Here is a 15,086-nt window from a genome sequence, read left to right as displayed (position 1 = left end):
CGCAAGCGGACTGTGAGCGGGGGGGGGCGGGGGGGGGGAGTCTGTAAATTCACTGTAACATATTCTGCACTGTGAAGCATTGTCAGGTGTTATCAAGATTTTACTTTTTTTCACCAGGTGTGTCGGGTGTTGAGAAAAAAAAAGTGACACTTTCAGTGATGAAGGGAGATACTGTCACGCTAATGCCTGATGATGCTGAAATACAGACAGATGATCAGATACTGTGGAAGTTTGATGGGTCTATCATAACAAACATGAAAAAAGATGGACGCATCTCTACATATGATGGTGCTGATGGGAGATTTAAAGAAAAACTGCTACCAGACAATCAAAATGGATCTCTGACCATCACAAGCCTCACAGCTGATCACACTGGAATTTATCAACTAGAGATCAAGAGCAGAACTGAGATATACAAAAAATACAGTGTCACTGTCCATGGTGAGTAACTCAAATCTTACAGTGGAATAATTGGATTCAAATCTGGATTAGTATTCTAAGAACCATTTAGATGTGGAATAACCACAAGTTTTGCCCTTAAAAATGTTGTCTGTTTGTTTATGTAGCTATTAAGTAGTTAAAAGCAGCAGAATGTTGTCTAAAATAAGAAAATGTGTAAAGGAATATATAATCTACAAGTATAATCAAAACTGTAACAGATGCTTGAATTCGCAGCAAAGAGGTTTATGGAGTTATTTTCATATCAACTTTTAAAAGCTACAAATGACCAAATGTATAAATGACCAAATCAGATGATTTTCATAAAAGAAAATCATAATTTATTTTATAAAATTTAATTTGTATGTAGTTACACTTTTGTTTATGTCTCTGTTTTTTTTTGGTAAAAACTGTCGTTGTCTGTTTAAATGACAACAATGAAAATAAGTAAGGAAGACACTGATTATTAAAATTCAGTAAGAAACAAGAATAAGAATCAATAAGAAGTCTTTCATGTGTTTTGAGTTTACAATGGCAAGGCCATATTGAGTGGTGCATTGCTGTGCTGGATGAAAATGTGACTATTACACCAGAAGTACAATGTGAAACATAATTAGTTTACTTAGAAAACCTGTGAAAACGGGTTACCTCACATTTAGCAAGTAAATTAACTCATAATTTTCAGTTGACAAAACTTAATACCATGTACACTCTTAAAATAAACTTTCTCAAAGGGTGTTTTTGCAGTTATGCCAGAAAATAATAATTTTGCTTCCCCAGAGAACCTTTAAGTGAACAGCTCTTAAAAGAACAATTTTTTCTTATTTTGAAGAACATTTAAAAAATCTAAAGAACTTTTCTCTACTATAAAGATTCTTTTGATTGGAAGGTTCCATGGATGTTAAAGGTTCTTCATGGAATCATTGATGCCAATAAAGAACCTTTATGTTAAAGTAGAAGTTACTAGAAAAAACTTGCTTATTGAAAACTACGTTTTATAAGTTGCAGGGACATGACTGCTTCATTCGGGATGTAATTCAGGCAAGTCGACATTATATTAATGAATCCAGAAAGTTTGTGAAAAATAGACACCAAACACAGATAAACCGGTATTCATAAAACATGTAGTGTAATGTTTATTTACAGTCATTTTCACATCAGTGTGGAACTACAAGTTATGAAACGATGTAAAACATTATGGAATTCGGAGTTATCTCCATTAAAGCAACATTATAAAGCAACTAGAATGAAACCGCAAAATGGTTTAAAGCCATTACACAATTTAATGGCTTGAAACAATACAAATGGTTGACTTACTCCTTGTTTATAAGGGAGTGTGGGAGGGGGAATGCAACCTTTCTTCCTTCTTTTTTGTCATTGTCCATTCACATTCTGTGTTGAGTGTTCAGTCAACTTAAAGATTTAAGTACACTGAACTCAAACAAATCGTTTTCTTAACAAGCTTGATCCCATTTCTAGACAAATATTTGGAATATAATTGTTTAAGCATGTTTTAAACAAAGTTGTAAGTAGTTAATACAAAGACACGTGTTGGGACAGCAATCGACCATGCATATACAAATAGGCCACAATGCAGAAAAAGCACACAGCAGTGAAGGTGAAAATATCTGAACTGGTGTGACTAACACAGAGCAAAGTTTTGTGAATTTGTGAATTAAGTTTAATAATTAAGCCATAATGCAGAAAAAAGCACACAGCATCAAACTGATTATTATTTTATGGCCTGCACAAAAGGTAACATGATCGATATCACTCATTTACCTCCATTTAATTAGTCACATATTGAAATAGGCCATAATTTATTAATTTTTTTCTCTTAATTTGATACATCATAATGTTTTTTTTTTTTTTCAAAAAAATCCTAAAACGTGTTATCAAATATATATATATATTTTTTTTAAACAAAATTCACAAATTTTTGGGGTCTCAATTTGGACCACACTGTACATCTACATGTAAACATGTATTAGGTGAAAATTACCTACAGCATTATAAGTTAAATATCTGTTTTAAACTGTTCCTGTTTTGTTCTCCTCATGTGTTTGTTGTTGAGACAGATGTTGTGGAGTCACTGTCAGTGATGGAGGGAGATTCTGTCACTCTACACACTGGTGTTACTAAAATACAGAGAGATGATCAGATACTGTGGAAGTTTGGAGATCAAGGCACCCTCATCGCTCGCTTAACCTGTTAACTGTCGCCCCCGCTAGTTGAGCTCAAACCCAAACCTGACCTACACCAACTAAAACAGTCACAGTTCATGAACTCTTTATACTACAGGCATAACTGAGGGCTCTTTTGAAAGATGATAGTTGTGAGTTTGTTGTTTGGAAGTCAGAAATCATTATGTTACTATAAAAATGGAGTAAGAGAAGCTTAAATATTTTGGAAAAGTTATTATCATTTTAATTTGCATAAACAATGTTTATGAATACATATATGAAACTTTGCCAGAGTAACTAAAAAAGCAATAAAGTCAAAGCCACGACTCTGAACATGCTATAATTCAAACCTGAACATAAAGCCACTAAAAATAAAATTCCTGTAAGCTTTTTCTCAGTGAAATAACATTTGAAAAGGGGCATTTGGAGACTCCAAAAAGGGCGATTAGTAATTAGTATGAGGTGAAACACAGTATTTACACTATTTACAACTGAGCACAGTTGTTGAAGCTGAAATTTATGAACACTAAAACAATCTTTGTCTGAAACAGTCAAGCTTTTTTGAAAGCACAGTGGTATTTCATAGTCACAAACATGACTGGAGGTTTCTGGTGGCCATGTCTGTCCTTTATTCTTGCTCGTCTGTAATCAGTTTATCCGCAAATGTCTTACCTAAATATCCAAATCTGTGACTTCACACCATTATTTTGTCATCCACTCTTCACACATTAACACTTTTGCATTATGAACGATATATAGCAAACTGCCCCTGCTGTTATACCACTGTCTGCAGCACTTGCATTTATATCTGTCACTGCTGCTCACATCTCTTTGCTTTACTTTCATACAATGCAGTGTGCTACCATTAACATTGTGCTGCCTTTGCCTGTTGTTCATATAGCACTGTACACCCAACTAATATACTTTTCCCTCCAGTCTGCAAACATTTACATCTTTGCCTCTGTATCAGTCTTATAGTTCAACAGAGGACACAGGCCTTCTATATGTGTTAAACAATAATGACAGAGGCAGAAAAATGAATTATGTTGTCTGTTAGCATGTGCATGTGGCATGTAGCACAATCGTACAGCACAGTTTTCACTACCATATAGTTTTAGCTACTTTTCAAATGACTATTTAGACACTGTTATAGCAAACTCAGATTCATGTCTGGCTCCACTCTGGTATGGAATGCCCACTTTTCACCATTCAGTTCATTTTGATTTATAAAAACAAGTACTGTCCTATTTTTCCCTCATTGAATACCCCGTTTCACTTGGTAATACATTACATTATGGATGTAAAATAGATTGTGAAAGTTGTGATGATGCCTAAATTACAAAATTCACCTTGAGTAAGAACACAAACATTACGATTTCTAAATACAAACCTATATGCTTGAAAACATACACAAGGCTGATTGCAAAATACAAGGAATCTATATAGGTCTAATCTCTGTAACCATCTATTTGTTGGCTGCATTTTCCATCCATCAAAACTTAACTAGCTTTGCTCTGGCTGCCTACGTGCAGTGAATATCATAGGTTGTTTATATTTGGACCTCGCAACAGCTGATGGCGCTGTTAGAATGTTTTGAATCACTGAGCAATCAGCGCTGCAGATATAACGGTGAGGGTGGGGTTATTTTGTTTGTAAGACTCTAGCTAACTTGATAATACAGCGTTTAACTACTGGAAAAAAACTTGGGAGTGCATAATTTACTGGAAAATTGACAAGAATTATAATTCGCTCTAAAAATGTTTCATAAACCAAGCAGAATAAATCACATTTCTTTTAAATCACCACTTTTTAGACTAAAACGTCTAAATGGTTTTGTGCTCTGGAATATTGCAGCCAAAACAACGCCACTGTTTGTATGATTTCGTTTGTCTGTCATCTTCACTGTACAACAACATTTCACAACTCTCGGATTCGATGTTACGTCTATTGTTAGGATCTCTTGATACTAATTAAAACGAGGTTGTCGCTGTGACAGTACGATCGTAAATATCGATGGTTGAGCCTTTGAACTTTCGAAATACGTGTTGTTTGTTAAAATTAAAGAAAGGCTTTAATAGTAAAATCATGCGGGACATGTAAACCAACGCGCTTAGGAACCGGCGATGGTCTCGAGCAAGTTAATGGATTAAACAGCCCTGTTGACGGGGGATGGAGTAGGCCTAACATTCATCTGAACAATCAAACCGGAGATATTACCATGAGAAACATCCGAAACGATAAGATTGGAGTTTATAAAATGGAGACCAACACCAACACCAACAGTATGATCTTACACAGGAAATTCCATATTGATTGTGGTGGTGAGTAAATCAAACTTTACAATGGTATGAGAATGTTAAATAATATCAACATTTGACACTGGTGATCATTTGAGTAAACAGTTTGAAACAGTTAAATTAATACTTAAGTTTAAATTAAACAGGAATTTAATGTTTAAAATTCAGGATAAGCCATTTTATTTGTAGTTATTGTCTGTGATGGATTTCCATTTGTTTATCATGTGGCAATTCTTGGAATCAATACATTGAAGTGTTTATACTATACTCCATGTGGTAAGGTACAGTGGGGATAATGGCACACCTTAAAGGGGTCATATGATGCTGCTAAAAATAACATTATTTGGTGTAATGAAATGTGTTTAAAGGGGTCATATGATGCTTTTTTAAAGATCATTTGTGTATTTGGTGTAACAGAATATGTTGACATGCTTTAATGTTCAAAAAACACATTATTTTTCAAATACTGTACATTATTGTAGGTCCTCTATGCCCCGCCTCTCTCAAACGCTTCGTTCTCTACAAAGTCCCTCTTTCCGACAAGCGCAGTCTGCTCTGATTGGCCAGCTGACCCAGTGCATTGTGATTGGACGAACACCGCAAGCATTCGTCAGAAATGTAACTCCCCTTACCATAATCGCGAGCTTCATCTTTCAAAATAAATGTAAAGACAGTAAATAATGTCATTAGTTTTACCATCAGTTCAAGCCCGAAAGGGGAACAGAGTCGCGTGACAGACAGTGATGAAGCTGGTATGTGTTTGCAGTACACAAGCCACGGTTAAGACAGCTGACTCCACTGTGATGTGACCCTCTCTCTGTCTCTCTCTCTCTCTCTCTCTTGCGCGCGCGCTCGCGCACACACACACACACACACACACAATGCGCAAAACTCGAGAAGGGTATAACTGCAGCTTGGAGATCTCCAAATGGGGGCGGGAACTCCAAAACGGTGTGTGAGCTCCAAAATAGGGCGTTGCTTCCTCCCATTGGCAGACAAGCACATGACACGCATGCACATTTTTTCCCCCCAATCCACTTCAGTGCAAACTCCGCCCCACAGCTGATTCTAAAGATTACAAAAAATGCTAACCCCTAAACCTACCCCACTACTGACCTTAACCTTAAGCAGTGAAATTGACTGCACGGCGGGATTGGCGCTGAAGTCAATCACAGTGTTGATTTCCTACACTATGCTACAATAAATGCTAACCCCTAAGCCTACCCCACACCTGACCCTAACCTTAGCCAGTGAAATTGACTGCACGGCTGAATAGGGTGGTAAAGAAAGTTCAGGAGATAAGCAGTTAATAAGATTATGTAATATGAGATTGCCGAGCCGGGCCGTTCCGTAACTCCCCAACCAGCCCTCACCGGACAATGGCTCCTTTTTAGTTACACCCAGCATCACTACCCCCTCCTACCCTGCGAATTTCGAGCCCCGGGATGCCCCCATTGCTTGGAACAAAGAGATAGAGATTAAAGTCTTTCCCCTGCTGGGGGCCGCCCCATTTTGGAGGTTCTGCCCACTTTTGGAGTTCACGCCCCATGTTGGAGTCTCCGGTCTGCAGTTATATCTACTTGGAAAACTCCGCATTTGAACAGCAAATACCACCAAGAGCTTGTAACACTCCAAAGAGAAAGGAAAAATTTAAATCGCATCATATGACCCCTTTAAGAAAAATATGCTTTTCGCTACTTCCACAGTGTACAGGTGCCGATAGTGAATTGGTGGGTTTTTGTTAAATGTGAGCCAAAACCATCACAATTAAAAGAACCAAAGACTTAAACTACTTCAGTCTGTGTGCATTGAATTTATTTAATACACGAGTTTCACAATTTGAGTTGAATTACTGAAATAAATGAACTTTTCCACAACATTCTAATTTATTGAGATGCACCTGTATGTTTTTTATTGAACATTGATGGAGCAACAGATTTTGTGTGAAAATGGATCATAAAAGTGTTTTGTTTTGTTTAAATATTTTATAAATGTATGAGGTGGCAAAGTGGGCCTTTTACCCCACACACAGAGTTAAAAGACCAGACTGGAGCAAAAAGTACACAGTATTTATACAAATATTTTGGTTAAAGTAATATGTTTTGATTTTTAATTTATACGTTAATACTTATTCAAAACAGCAACTTTAGCAAACTTTGTACCATTCACTATTTATTTTGATGAAATAATTCATTTTTGTTCTGTAAATATATGGTCATTACAGTATATTAATAAAATATAGAAACAAAATTATTTTAAAAAGTAAAGATTCTGAAAGCATCGAACGAGGTTCCATAATATTTTAATATTGCTTTGCAGTAGTAAAAATAATATTTTTTATTATATGATATGAATATCATAATTTTAGATATAATGGTTTCACTTATAAATGTGGTGATTATCTCTAAGGTGGACACCCAACTTAATATGATGTTTACCATCTAAATCTAACCATGTTATGTCAACAAATGGAAAAGTCAGCCAGCTATTTATTATCATTTATTATGTTAATTGTTGTACCTTCAGCCCCGACAGCAGGGGCGCTTTTTACCCCAAATACCATACTTTTACATATTCGTCTGTTATAGAAAAACTGTTACTTTAATAACCTTGAACTAAACTGAAAAACATTAACAAGACCTTTGTCTCAAAATATAGTCAATCAATTTACCAGGGGTAGGCAGGTTTGGTCCTAGAGAGCCGCTGTTCTGCAGCACCAACCCTAATCAAACACACCTGAGCTAATCAATGTTTTCAGGATTACGTGCCCTGCGTCCCAATGTTCATACTATTCATCCTAAATAGTGTGCGAGATTAAAATAAGTGTGGTCCCAAAGCATAGTGTGTTGAAAAGAGTATGCCAAAAGTCCCCAGATGATGTACTATTTTAGGTAGATTTTTGAAGTGTGGATCCGTGCACACACTAATGGCTAATATTGCCCACAATCCATTGTACTTTTGCAAAGGATTCAGTTCAGAACTACAAACATGAATAAAAAGTGTAAAAAAATAAATAAAAATTACAAACATGGGGATGTTCGCGACCGTCGGTTAAGTTAAGAGGTTTAGATAAAAGGGTTTGAATGACTAATAATCAGCATTTAACCTGAATTTTTTTTTTTTATTTCATCTGCAACAACAATAAACTCTTCAGGACAGTGAGAACCAAACTTGCCTACCCCTTGTTTATGCCTTCAGCTCCTTGTTTCATCATCTTTGCGTTTTTTGGAATAAAAGTTTGCTCAAGATAGACCCTCACCTTCACTTATCTCTTATCTTGTGCCAAAATATTACAGATGTATGAACAGCACTGTACAGTACATCTTGAAGTTCATCAAGTCATTGAAATCATAAAATAAAATGTAAACAAATGATTAATAAAAGTACAGTTTACCTAGGGTATGAATGTGAATACTTTTAATATGAATCATTTTACCTAAAAATTAACACTTAACATTTAATTAAAAATTATTATTCATTCATATGTCTAATCATATTTTCTCCATATGTGTTCGTTGCAGTGACAGGTGGTGGGAAGACAATAGCAGTCAAGGAGGGAGAAATTATCATTCTACACACTGGTGTTACTGACATAGAGGGATATGACCTGATATTGTGGAAGACTGGAGATGATATTGTGGGTGAAATCAATAAAAAGACCAAAAGATACAGCAGAGATGAAAAGAGATTTAAAGGCAGACTGCAGCTAAATGAAAAATCTGGATCTCTCACCATCAGTAACTCCAGAACCACAGACGCTGGAGATTATCATCTAAATATGAGCAGTAGCACATACACCTTACAGAGGACCATCAATGTTACTGTCAGTGGTGAGTAGACCAAATCTTTCTGTATCAATATCTTGCATGCATCTCTGTTTTGGAAATAATGTAGATATATAAAATCAACACAACATGCATCTAAATTAAGAGACACCTGACATTCAATATCAGCATTGTAAAGCACAAGAAAGATTTTGCAAAAAAAAATGAAACATTTGTAGGAAATTAACATTATTTCCCAAATGGTCTTGCAGACCCTTAGATTTGTTTCAAGTTTTTGTTCATTAATAGAAGAGCAACATGCAGTTTGTAAATATTTTAAGAGGAACTGGAATCGTTCACAGAAGAGATTGTGTTTTTTTGTTTTTTTTGGTATCAAACACATTGGGTGTGTTCCAACATCATCTGTGCCTCTTCACACCAATTGGAGATATTTGCTTCTAATAATAAATTGTTACATTTGAATTTATTCTGACCCTAATGTGAAATGATTGCTTTAATAGATTGTTAACCCTTAAATGCATGAAACCTCTGGTCTTTATCAACCAGGGATGTCATTCACTATACACTCCCCCTCATTCATCTTTAAAGTTAGACATCAACCTTCTTAGTATTCCTCAATCTATTCATTATAAACAAAATAACAAGGAAAAAATATGAAAGAATGTCTGTTTTGTAATTCTTATGATTATTATTATTATTTTTGGTAAAAAGTGTAAGCCTGTAGGGTTGCTAGAAGATACAAATATTTAATAATGATTGGCAAAACATTCATGGGTCATTCCATGAAATCGGTGCCATTTGCGTCCCTAGAAATAATCAAACATAGAATTAATATAACAACAAATACATTTGCGATTTAAAAACATATTACTATGTATTCTTTCATCAATATTACATCAAAAAAAGTAAATTAAATATTATTTTAAATAATTTAAATAGCATTTATGCTGCTAAGGGTAAGGTTTTTGGCCTGTCCCTCATTATGATTATGAATTGCAATGTCAATACTGTTACCATTATTTACCATTTTAAAATGTAAATTTAAACAATTATTTATTACATTTAATATAATCAATATATACAAGTAACACCCTTTCAAAGTGTACAACATGTGTTTTTGTGAACTATTAGCTAGCAATTAGCAAATTAGTTTGAAATCGTCAGACCTGTTTGTCAACCTGTTACTTTTCAAGGTTTTGACATGTGGGTAACAGGGATGACATAGATTAGGTGTCACCCTGTTTTTAAAGATTGTCTGTGTAAAATTCAAACATATTAAAGGTCACCCTGGGTATATTATTGAGCTAATGCCTATATCATTCAGTGGCATTTGAGCATCAGTTACAATTTTAGTTTTTTGGTATTGTTTTAGCATTGTTGGTATTGTTATTATTACTATTGTTGTTGTTAATGACCAGGATAGGATGAACAGTCTAAATAAAACTCATTTTTTTCCATAACTCATTGTCAATAATGCATCCATGTGAATTCAGTTACAAACAAGAGCAGCAAGGTGACTGCAGACCTTCACCCCAGTCTTGCAATGTTCAAGAAAGTGAAACCAAATTTCAGCATCAAGATCTTGGTCTGGTTTCAGATGATCACAGAATCTGATCATCTTCCTTGCCTAATAATTGAACCAGATCAGTATATTTGAAGTTCTGTGAGGGGACACAGACAAACAGATGGATGCATTATCTAATTACAATCAGTTAAAATCAGTTCAATGTTGATTTAGCACATTACATTTCTAAGAGATCTAATGTCTAGATCTATTATAAATGTAATGTGCTAAATCAACAATGAACAGACTTTAACTGAAAAATTGACTGTTTAATATTGTCGTACAATTATGCCAAGTAAGTGCAAAACAATATAATGCATTTTAAAATAGTAAAACTTTACAGTAATGTAAACAAATATGTGCACTGTGCTGAAGAATGTGTGTCCTGTCATCCCTGTTACTCTCTCAATCCTGTGTCTGTCATCAATTTCATGATATTTGATACAGCCTTCCAGGTTTTTCAATTGTAACTGTAACTATATTTTATTTTGGACAAAGCCCTTTTTTAACATCTGTCTTGTAAAAATATATATTTTTCTTAATTGAAATGTGGTCACCCTCCAAAATTAGGATGTTCATGGTCATCTGAATGACAAATATAAAACTATAAAAAAAATCTAAAATTTGAAACAATCCCAGTGAAAAGAGGGAATAAAATGCTGCTCATGTATATGAAAACTTTCACATAGTTCTAATTAAACTATAGTATCTATCTAGTAATGCTCGTGTCGGTAACAGGGTTGGCAAAAATACCCAAATATGAGGTAGAAAAATAGTAAGAAAATAATAAATTACATAGCCTGAGATGGCACAATACAATTTCTTGTCATTTTAAGTTGTCTTTATTTCATGGGTATTTAAAAATTTTTGATTTTGAACTTATTTTATATATATATATATATACAGTATATAAATTTTTAAAAATGAAACTAGTGCATTTCTTAAAGCTGCAGTATGGAACAGCTTTATTATTTGGTGAAAAAAGAACACAAATAAATTATTAGGCAACAGATAAACAGGGTTTCTGTAGGTCTTAAAGATCTTAAAGTCTTGTTTTGACATTAACCTTTGACCTTTAAAAGGTCTTACATAGGTGAAGAACGTCTTTCATAAAATATTGGCATTAAATTTTGCATGCACTGCAAAAAAACAGAATATCTTTGTCAGTATTTTGTATTGTTTTCCAAACCAAGTATCTAAACATCTTTAAATCAAGGCATTTACTGAGATGCAAACTGAAGATGTGGTCTTGTTTTCTGAGAAACTGATCAAAATGAAGTGAGTTTAGAATTAAAACATGAACTTAAACTAAGAAGAAATATCTTAAACAAGAACAAATATCTCTCATTGGGGTACCAAATACAATATTGTATAGAGAAGAGCTTACAAACACACTATGACTGTCTCTCTTTATCATTACAGTATCATATCTTGAGTCAGGTTATATAATGCTGATGTTTCTAGTGTTTGTTATAGATCAGACACACGTTCACTCTAATGACTGTCTCTCTTTATCATTACAGCTCAGTCCGGTGCTGCATCAGGGATATGTGGTGCTGGTGTTGGTCTGGTGGTTTGGGCTGTAACTGTGTTTTTGCTACAAGAAGTATAAGCAACCAAGGCAAATGTGTAAGTATTTCATGTGAATCATACAGCAAGAGACAAATATGAAATTATTTAGTCTTTAAAGGATATGAATTGGTATAATATTTTTTTCAATAAGTTAAATAATAATGTTTCCGTTTTTAAATGAATACTGTTTAAAGAATAACAAAAGATTGTTAGATACCGAAGTATCTGACAAGTATCTGAGAAGCTCTATTTTGGATAAAACTTCCCCTAAATGACATATAAAAACAAAGCAAAAACATTCCTGGATGCTTTATAGGTTAAGGGGTCTAAAAATCTAAATTGTGTATTAATAAAATGATAAAAATGCATATTCGCTATAAATTGGGTAGGTTTAGGTTTGGGGGCAGGTTAAGGGGTCTAAAAAATCTAAATTGCGTATTTATAAAATGATAAAAATGCATTGATATGAATATCTAAATGATATAAAAGATACGTAAATATTTTTACGTTTTTTAGCTAAAAATACGTAGCGATTTGTACGTTTTAAACGTTGAAATACGTCTAAATTGTACGTTTTAGCATGATTAAAAACGTACAAAAGTGTACGTTTTGTGCTTGTAAATGTTACGTATTTATACCTACGTATAAACATGAGACCAGGCTGACATGTCAGTCAGATGGTTCTTCCTGTGTAAATGGGTCTTGTCTTTATAAAGATTTATGAAAGATTTACGATAGAAGATATGTTGTGTGATATGATTAATTCATCTTGTTAATTCAGACATCATTATAACAACTTCTTTAATACAAATATAAAGACAGAGTTTGCTTTTTATCTGCTTTTTCTAGCTTCATCACAGAGAATCCTTACAAATATTCTCTCTGTGATACATTGAGATTCATTTAGATATTAACCTTGTAACTTTAATTTTTCAGACACTCTTCTCTTTACAACACAGTTACTGTTAATCTATTGGTCATTTAAGAAACCAATTGACCAGCAACTGACCAAATGCTTCATGGTGAAACTTCAAGGACTCCTGACTCTGTGTTGTTGCCTTGACATCCTTTATTTTTTTTGTCACAGGCGCTAATACTGCGCAAAGAACGGACAGCATGCTATGAAATGAGCAACTCCCAACAGCAGTAGTTTATAGTCACTATAACAGTATACACATTAACAGTATTTGAATTCAACCCATGTGTACTTTTTAGATGTGAAACTAGTAAGTGAGAATTTCATTTGTTTGAAACCTGCCTTCATTTATTATGAAGTTGATGTAACAGTTTGCTGTTCATACATCAGTGTTTGACTTATTTAGTGTAATTTAGCATGTTACGCTCTACAAGAATGCTTGATTATTGTTACACTTATACAGAATTTAGCAGAAATATTATCATACTTAATGTGTAAATGCTTTTATTTTTGTTTTGTTAAATGGCATTTTTGTATGTTCTTTTACTGAATTATTTATGCTTCAATATTTTTAAATGTTTGACTTTTAGAGAACCTTGTAAGAATAAAGACACCACATTTTTGAATGAATTCATTGTGGATGTTACTGTTTTCATGAAGAATGCTCTTAGTGGCACTCTGATACTCTGTGTTCTTACAAGAGTTACAGATGATCTTTGTCTGATCATTTCATTCATTCAGCTTTTGTTTTTTTATAATGATCCTAATATAAATCATATCCATTTTTTTTCAGTTGTCATTGTAAGTATTATGAAAATAAAAGCTTGTTTTGCCCATAAATGTGTTGTATGTTTGTGTTTAAGTTAATGCATATTCATGGATTCACAGAATTCAGTATATGACTCTCAGAGAGTTAAAACTCTTTATTTGATTTTATCAATGATGCCAAGATTACGTCAATTATCTGAAACAGAAAAGCACACATTCCATGTTTGCATAAGTTTCTCATGACTTAATAAAAAGACCAAATATGTTGTGGTCATATGTGAAGATCAGTATCAGTCTGAAGGAAACCAAAAAGAATGAATCTACTTCAAATTTATTTGATTTGAAACATTAATACAGTATTAAACATATGCCAATACAATTGTCAGTAGATCATAAACAGAATCAGAAAGAGTTTTCAGATTTCTTTAAGAAACTAACACAAATGGTCGAGCAGGAAAATAAACTTATTTGTTTCAGATGCAAAACCTGCAGAAGCTCAAATTAATAAAATACAGATGTTTGATGCAAAATCATCAATAGATATCACTGACTGTTTCTCTCACTGAATGAAGGTCTGGAGGGTCTTTGTGTATTTTATGTTCTTATGACTTTTATTATGAAATGTAAGTATGCAAGAGCAACTGTGGACTGTGGAAACAATTAACACAGAGGGAAAAAAATTAACTTAAATGATTTTAGCAAATGGCTGCAATATAACAAAGAGTGAAAAATTTAAGGGGGTCTGAATACTTTCCGTACCCACTGTATAATGGAATAACAACATACTGTATACTATTTCACAAACTTGTTAAACATATTTGGCAGTATGTGATATTTAATATGCATTACAGTTGATGAAAATGAACATTTATGAAATCAAATTATTTACCAAAATAGGTAGGTAAATAAATACCAGATAAATAAATATTGCAACGGTGCATGTATATGGTTTTTTTTCAGTAGTTGCTCATGCCAGTATCAGTTTTACCAGTTATATTTAAGAAACAATTTAACTATTTAATTAAAAAAACTAAACTTACTTAATTTAGCCTATTTAGAAAAAATATGACGCAGTATGGTGCAATATCCTACTGAACGTTAGACATTCTCATTTCTTGTTCTTCTATCACCTCTTGTTTCACACAGAAGCAACATCCTGTAGAGCAGTTTGATAGCGTCTATTTCCGTAGAAAACAGCCTGCATGCTGGCCTTATTTGGAACTGATATATAGGCCTATAAACCTCTAGTCTCCTAAACCATAAACAAGACCAGTGGAACTCATCTTGGTTCCCAGTTAAGACAAGCAAACCACCTTAGGCTGGATTAAGCTGTTTTCTTTCAAGAGGGTAGCAAATACATTTTAAATGTGTTTGAAAAAAATTGCTTTACATACTTTACAGTGTATGCATATGTTTTGCGTACTGTCCTCTGACATCATCTTGTAAGGTGGATATAGGCAAATATACAAAAATAATAAACTTATTTCACAAATCATCTGAGGCTTGTTAAGGGCGTCATCATCGCCCCTAGTGTCCTGATGTTAGAATGACTGATTGATCGAG

General features: G+C 33.8%; 1 long non-coding RNA gene across 1 annotated transcript; it reads left to right on the top strand.

The window, feature by feature from the left end:
- Positions 1–8,615: 8,615 nt before the first annotated feature.
- Positions 8,616–13,082, top strand: LOC107570689 (uncharacterized). Its single transcript, XR_001607069.1, has 3 exons — positions 8,616–8,748; positions 11,791–11,896; positions 12,776–13,082. It is a non-coding gene; the product is annotated as an uncharacterized lncRNA (long non-coding RNA).
- Positions 13,083–15,086: the final 2,004 nt, after the last annotated feature.

This window comes from Sinocyclocheilus grahami, unplaced genomic scaffold (assembly GCF_001515645.1).
Source record: "Sinocyclocheilus grahami isolate Dianchi unplaced genomic scaffold, SAMN03320097.WGS_v1.1 scaffold1492.1, whole genome shotgun sequence".
Taxonomy (NCBI): Eukaryota; Metazoa; Chordata; class Actinopteri; order Cypriniformes; family Cyprinidae; genus Sinocyclocheilus; species Sinocyclocheilus grahami.
The sequence above is the reverse complement of the archived record's forward strand: the minus strand, read 5'-3'. Positions and strand labels throughout refer to the sequence as shown.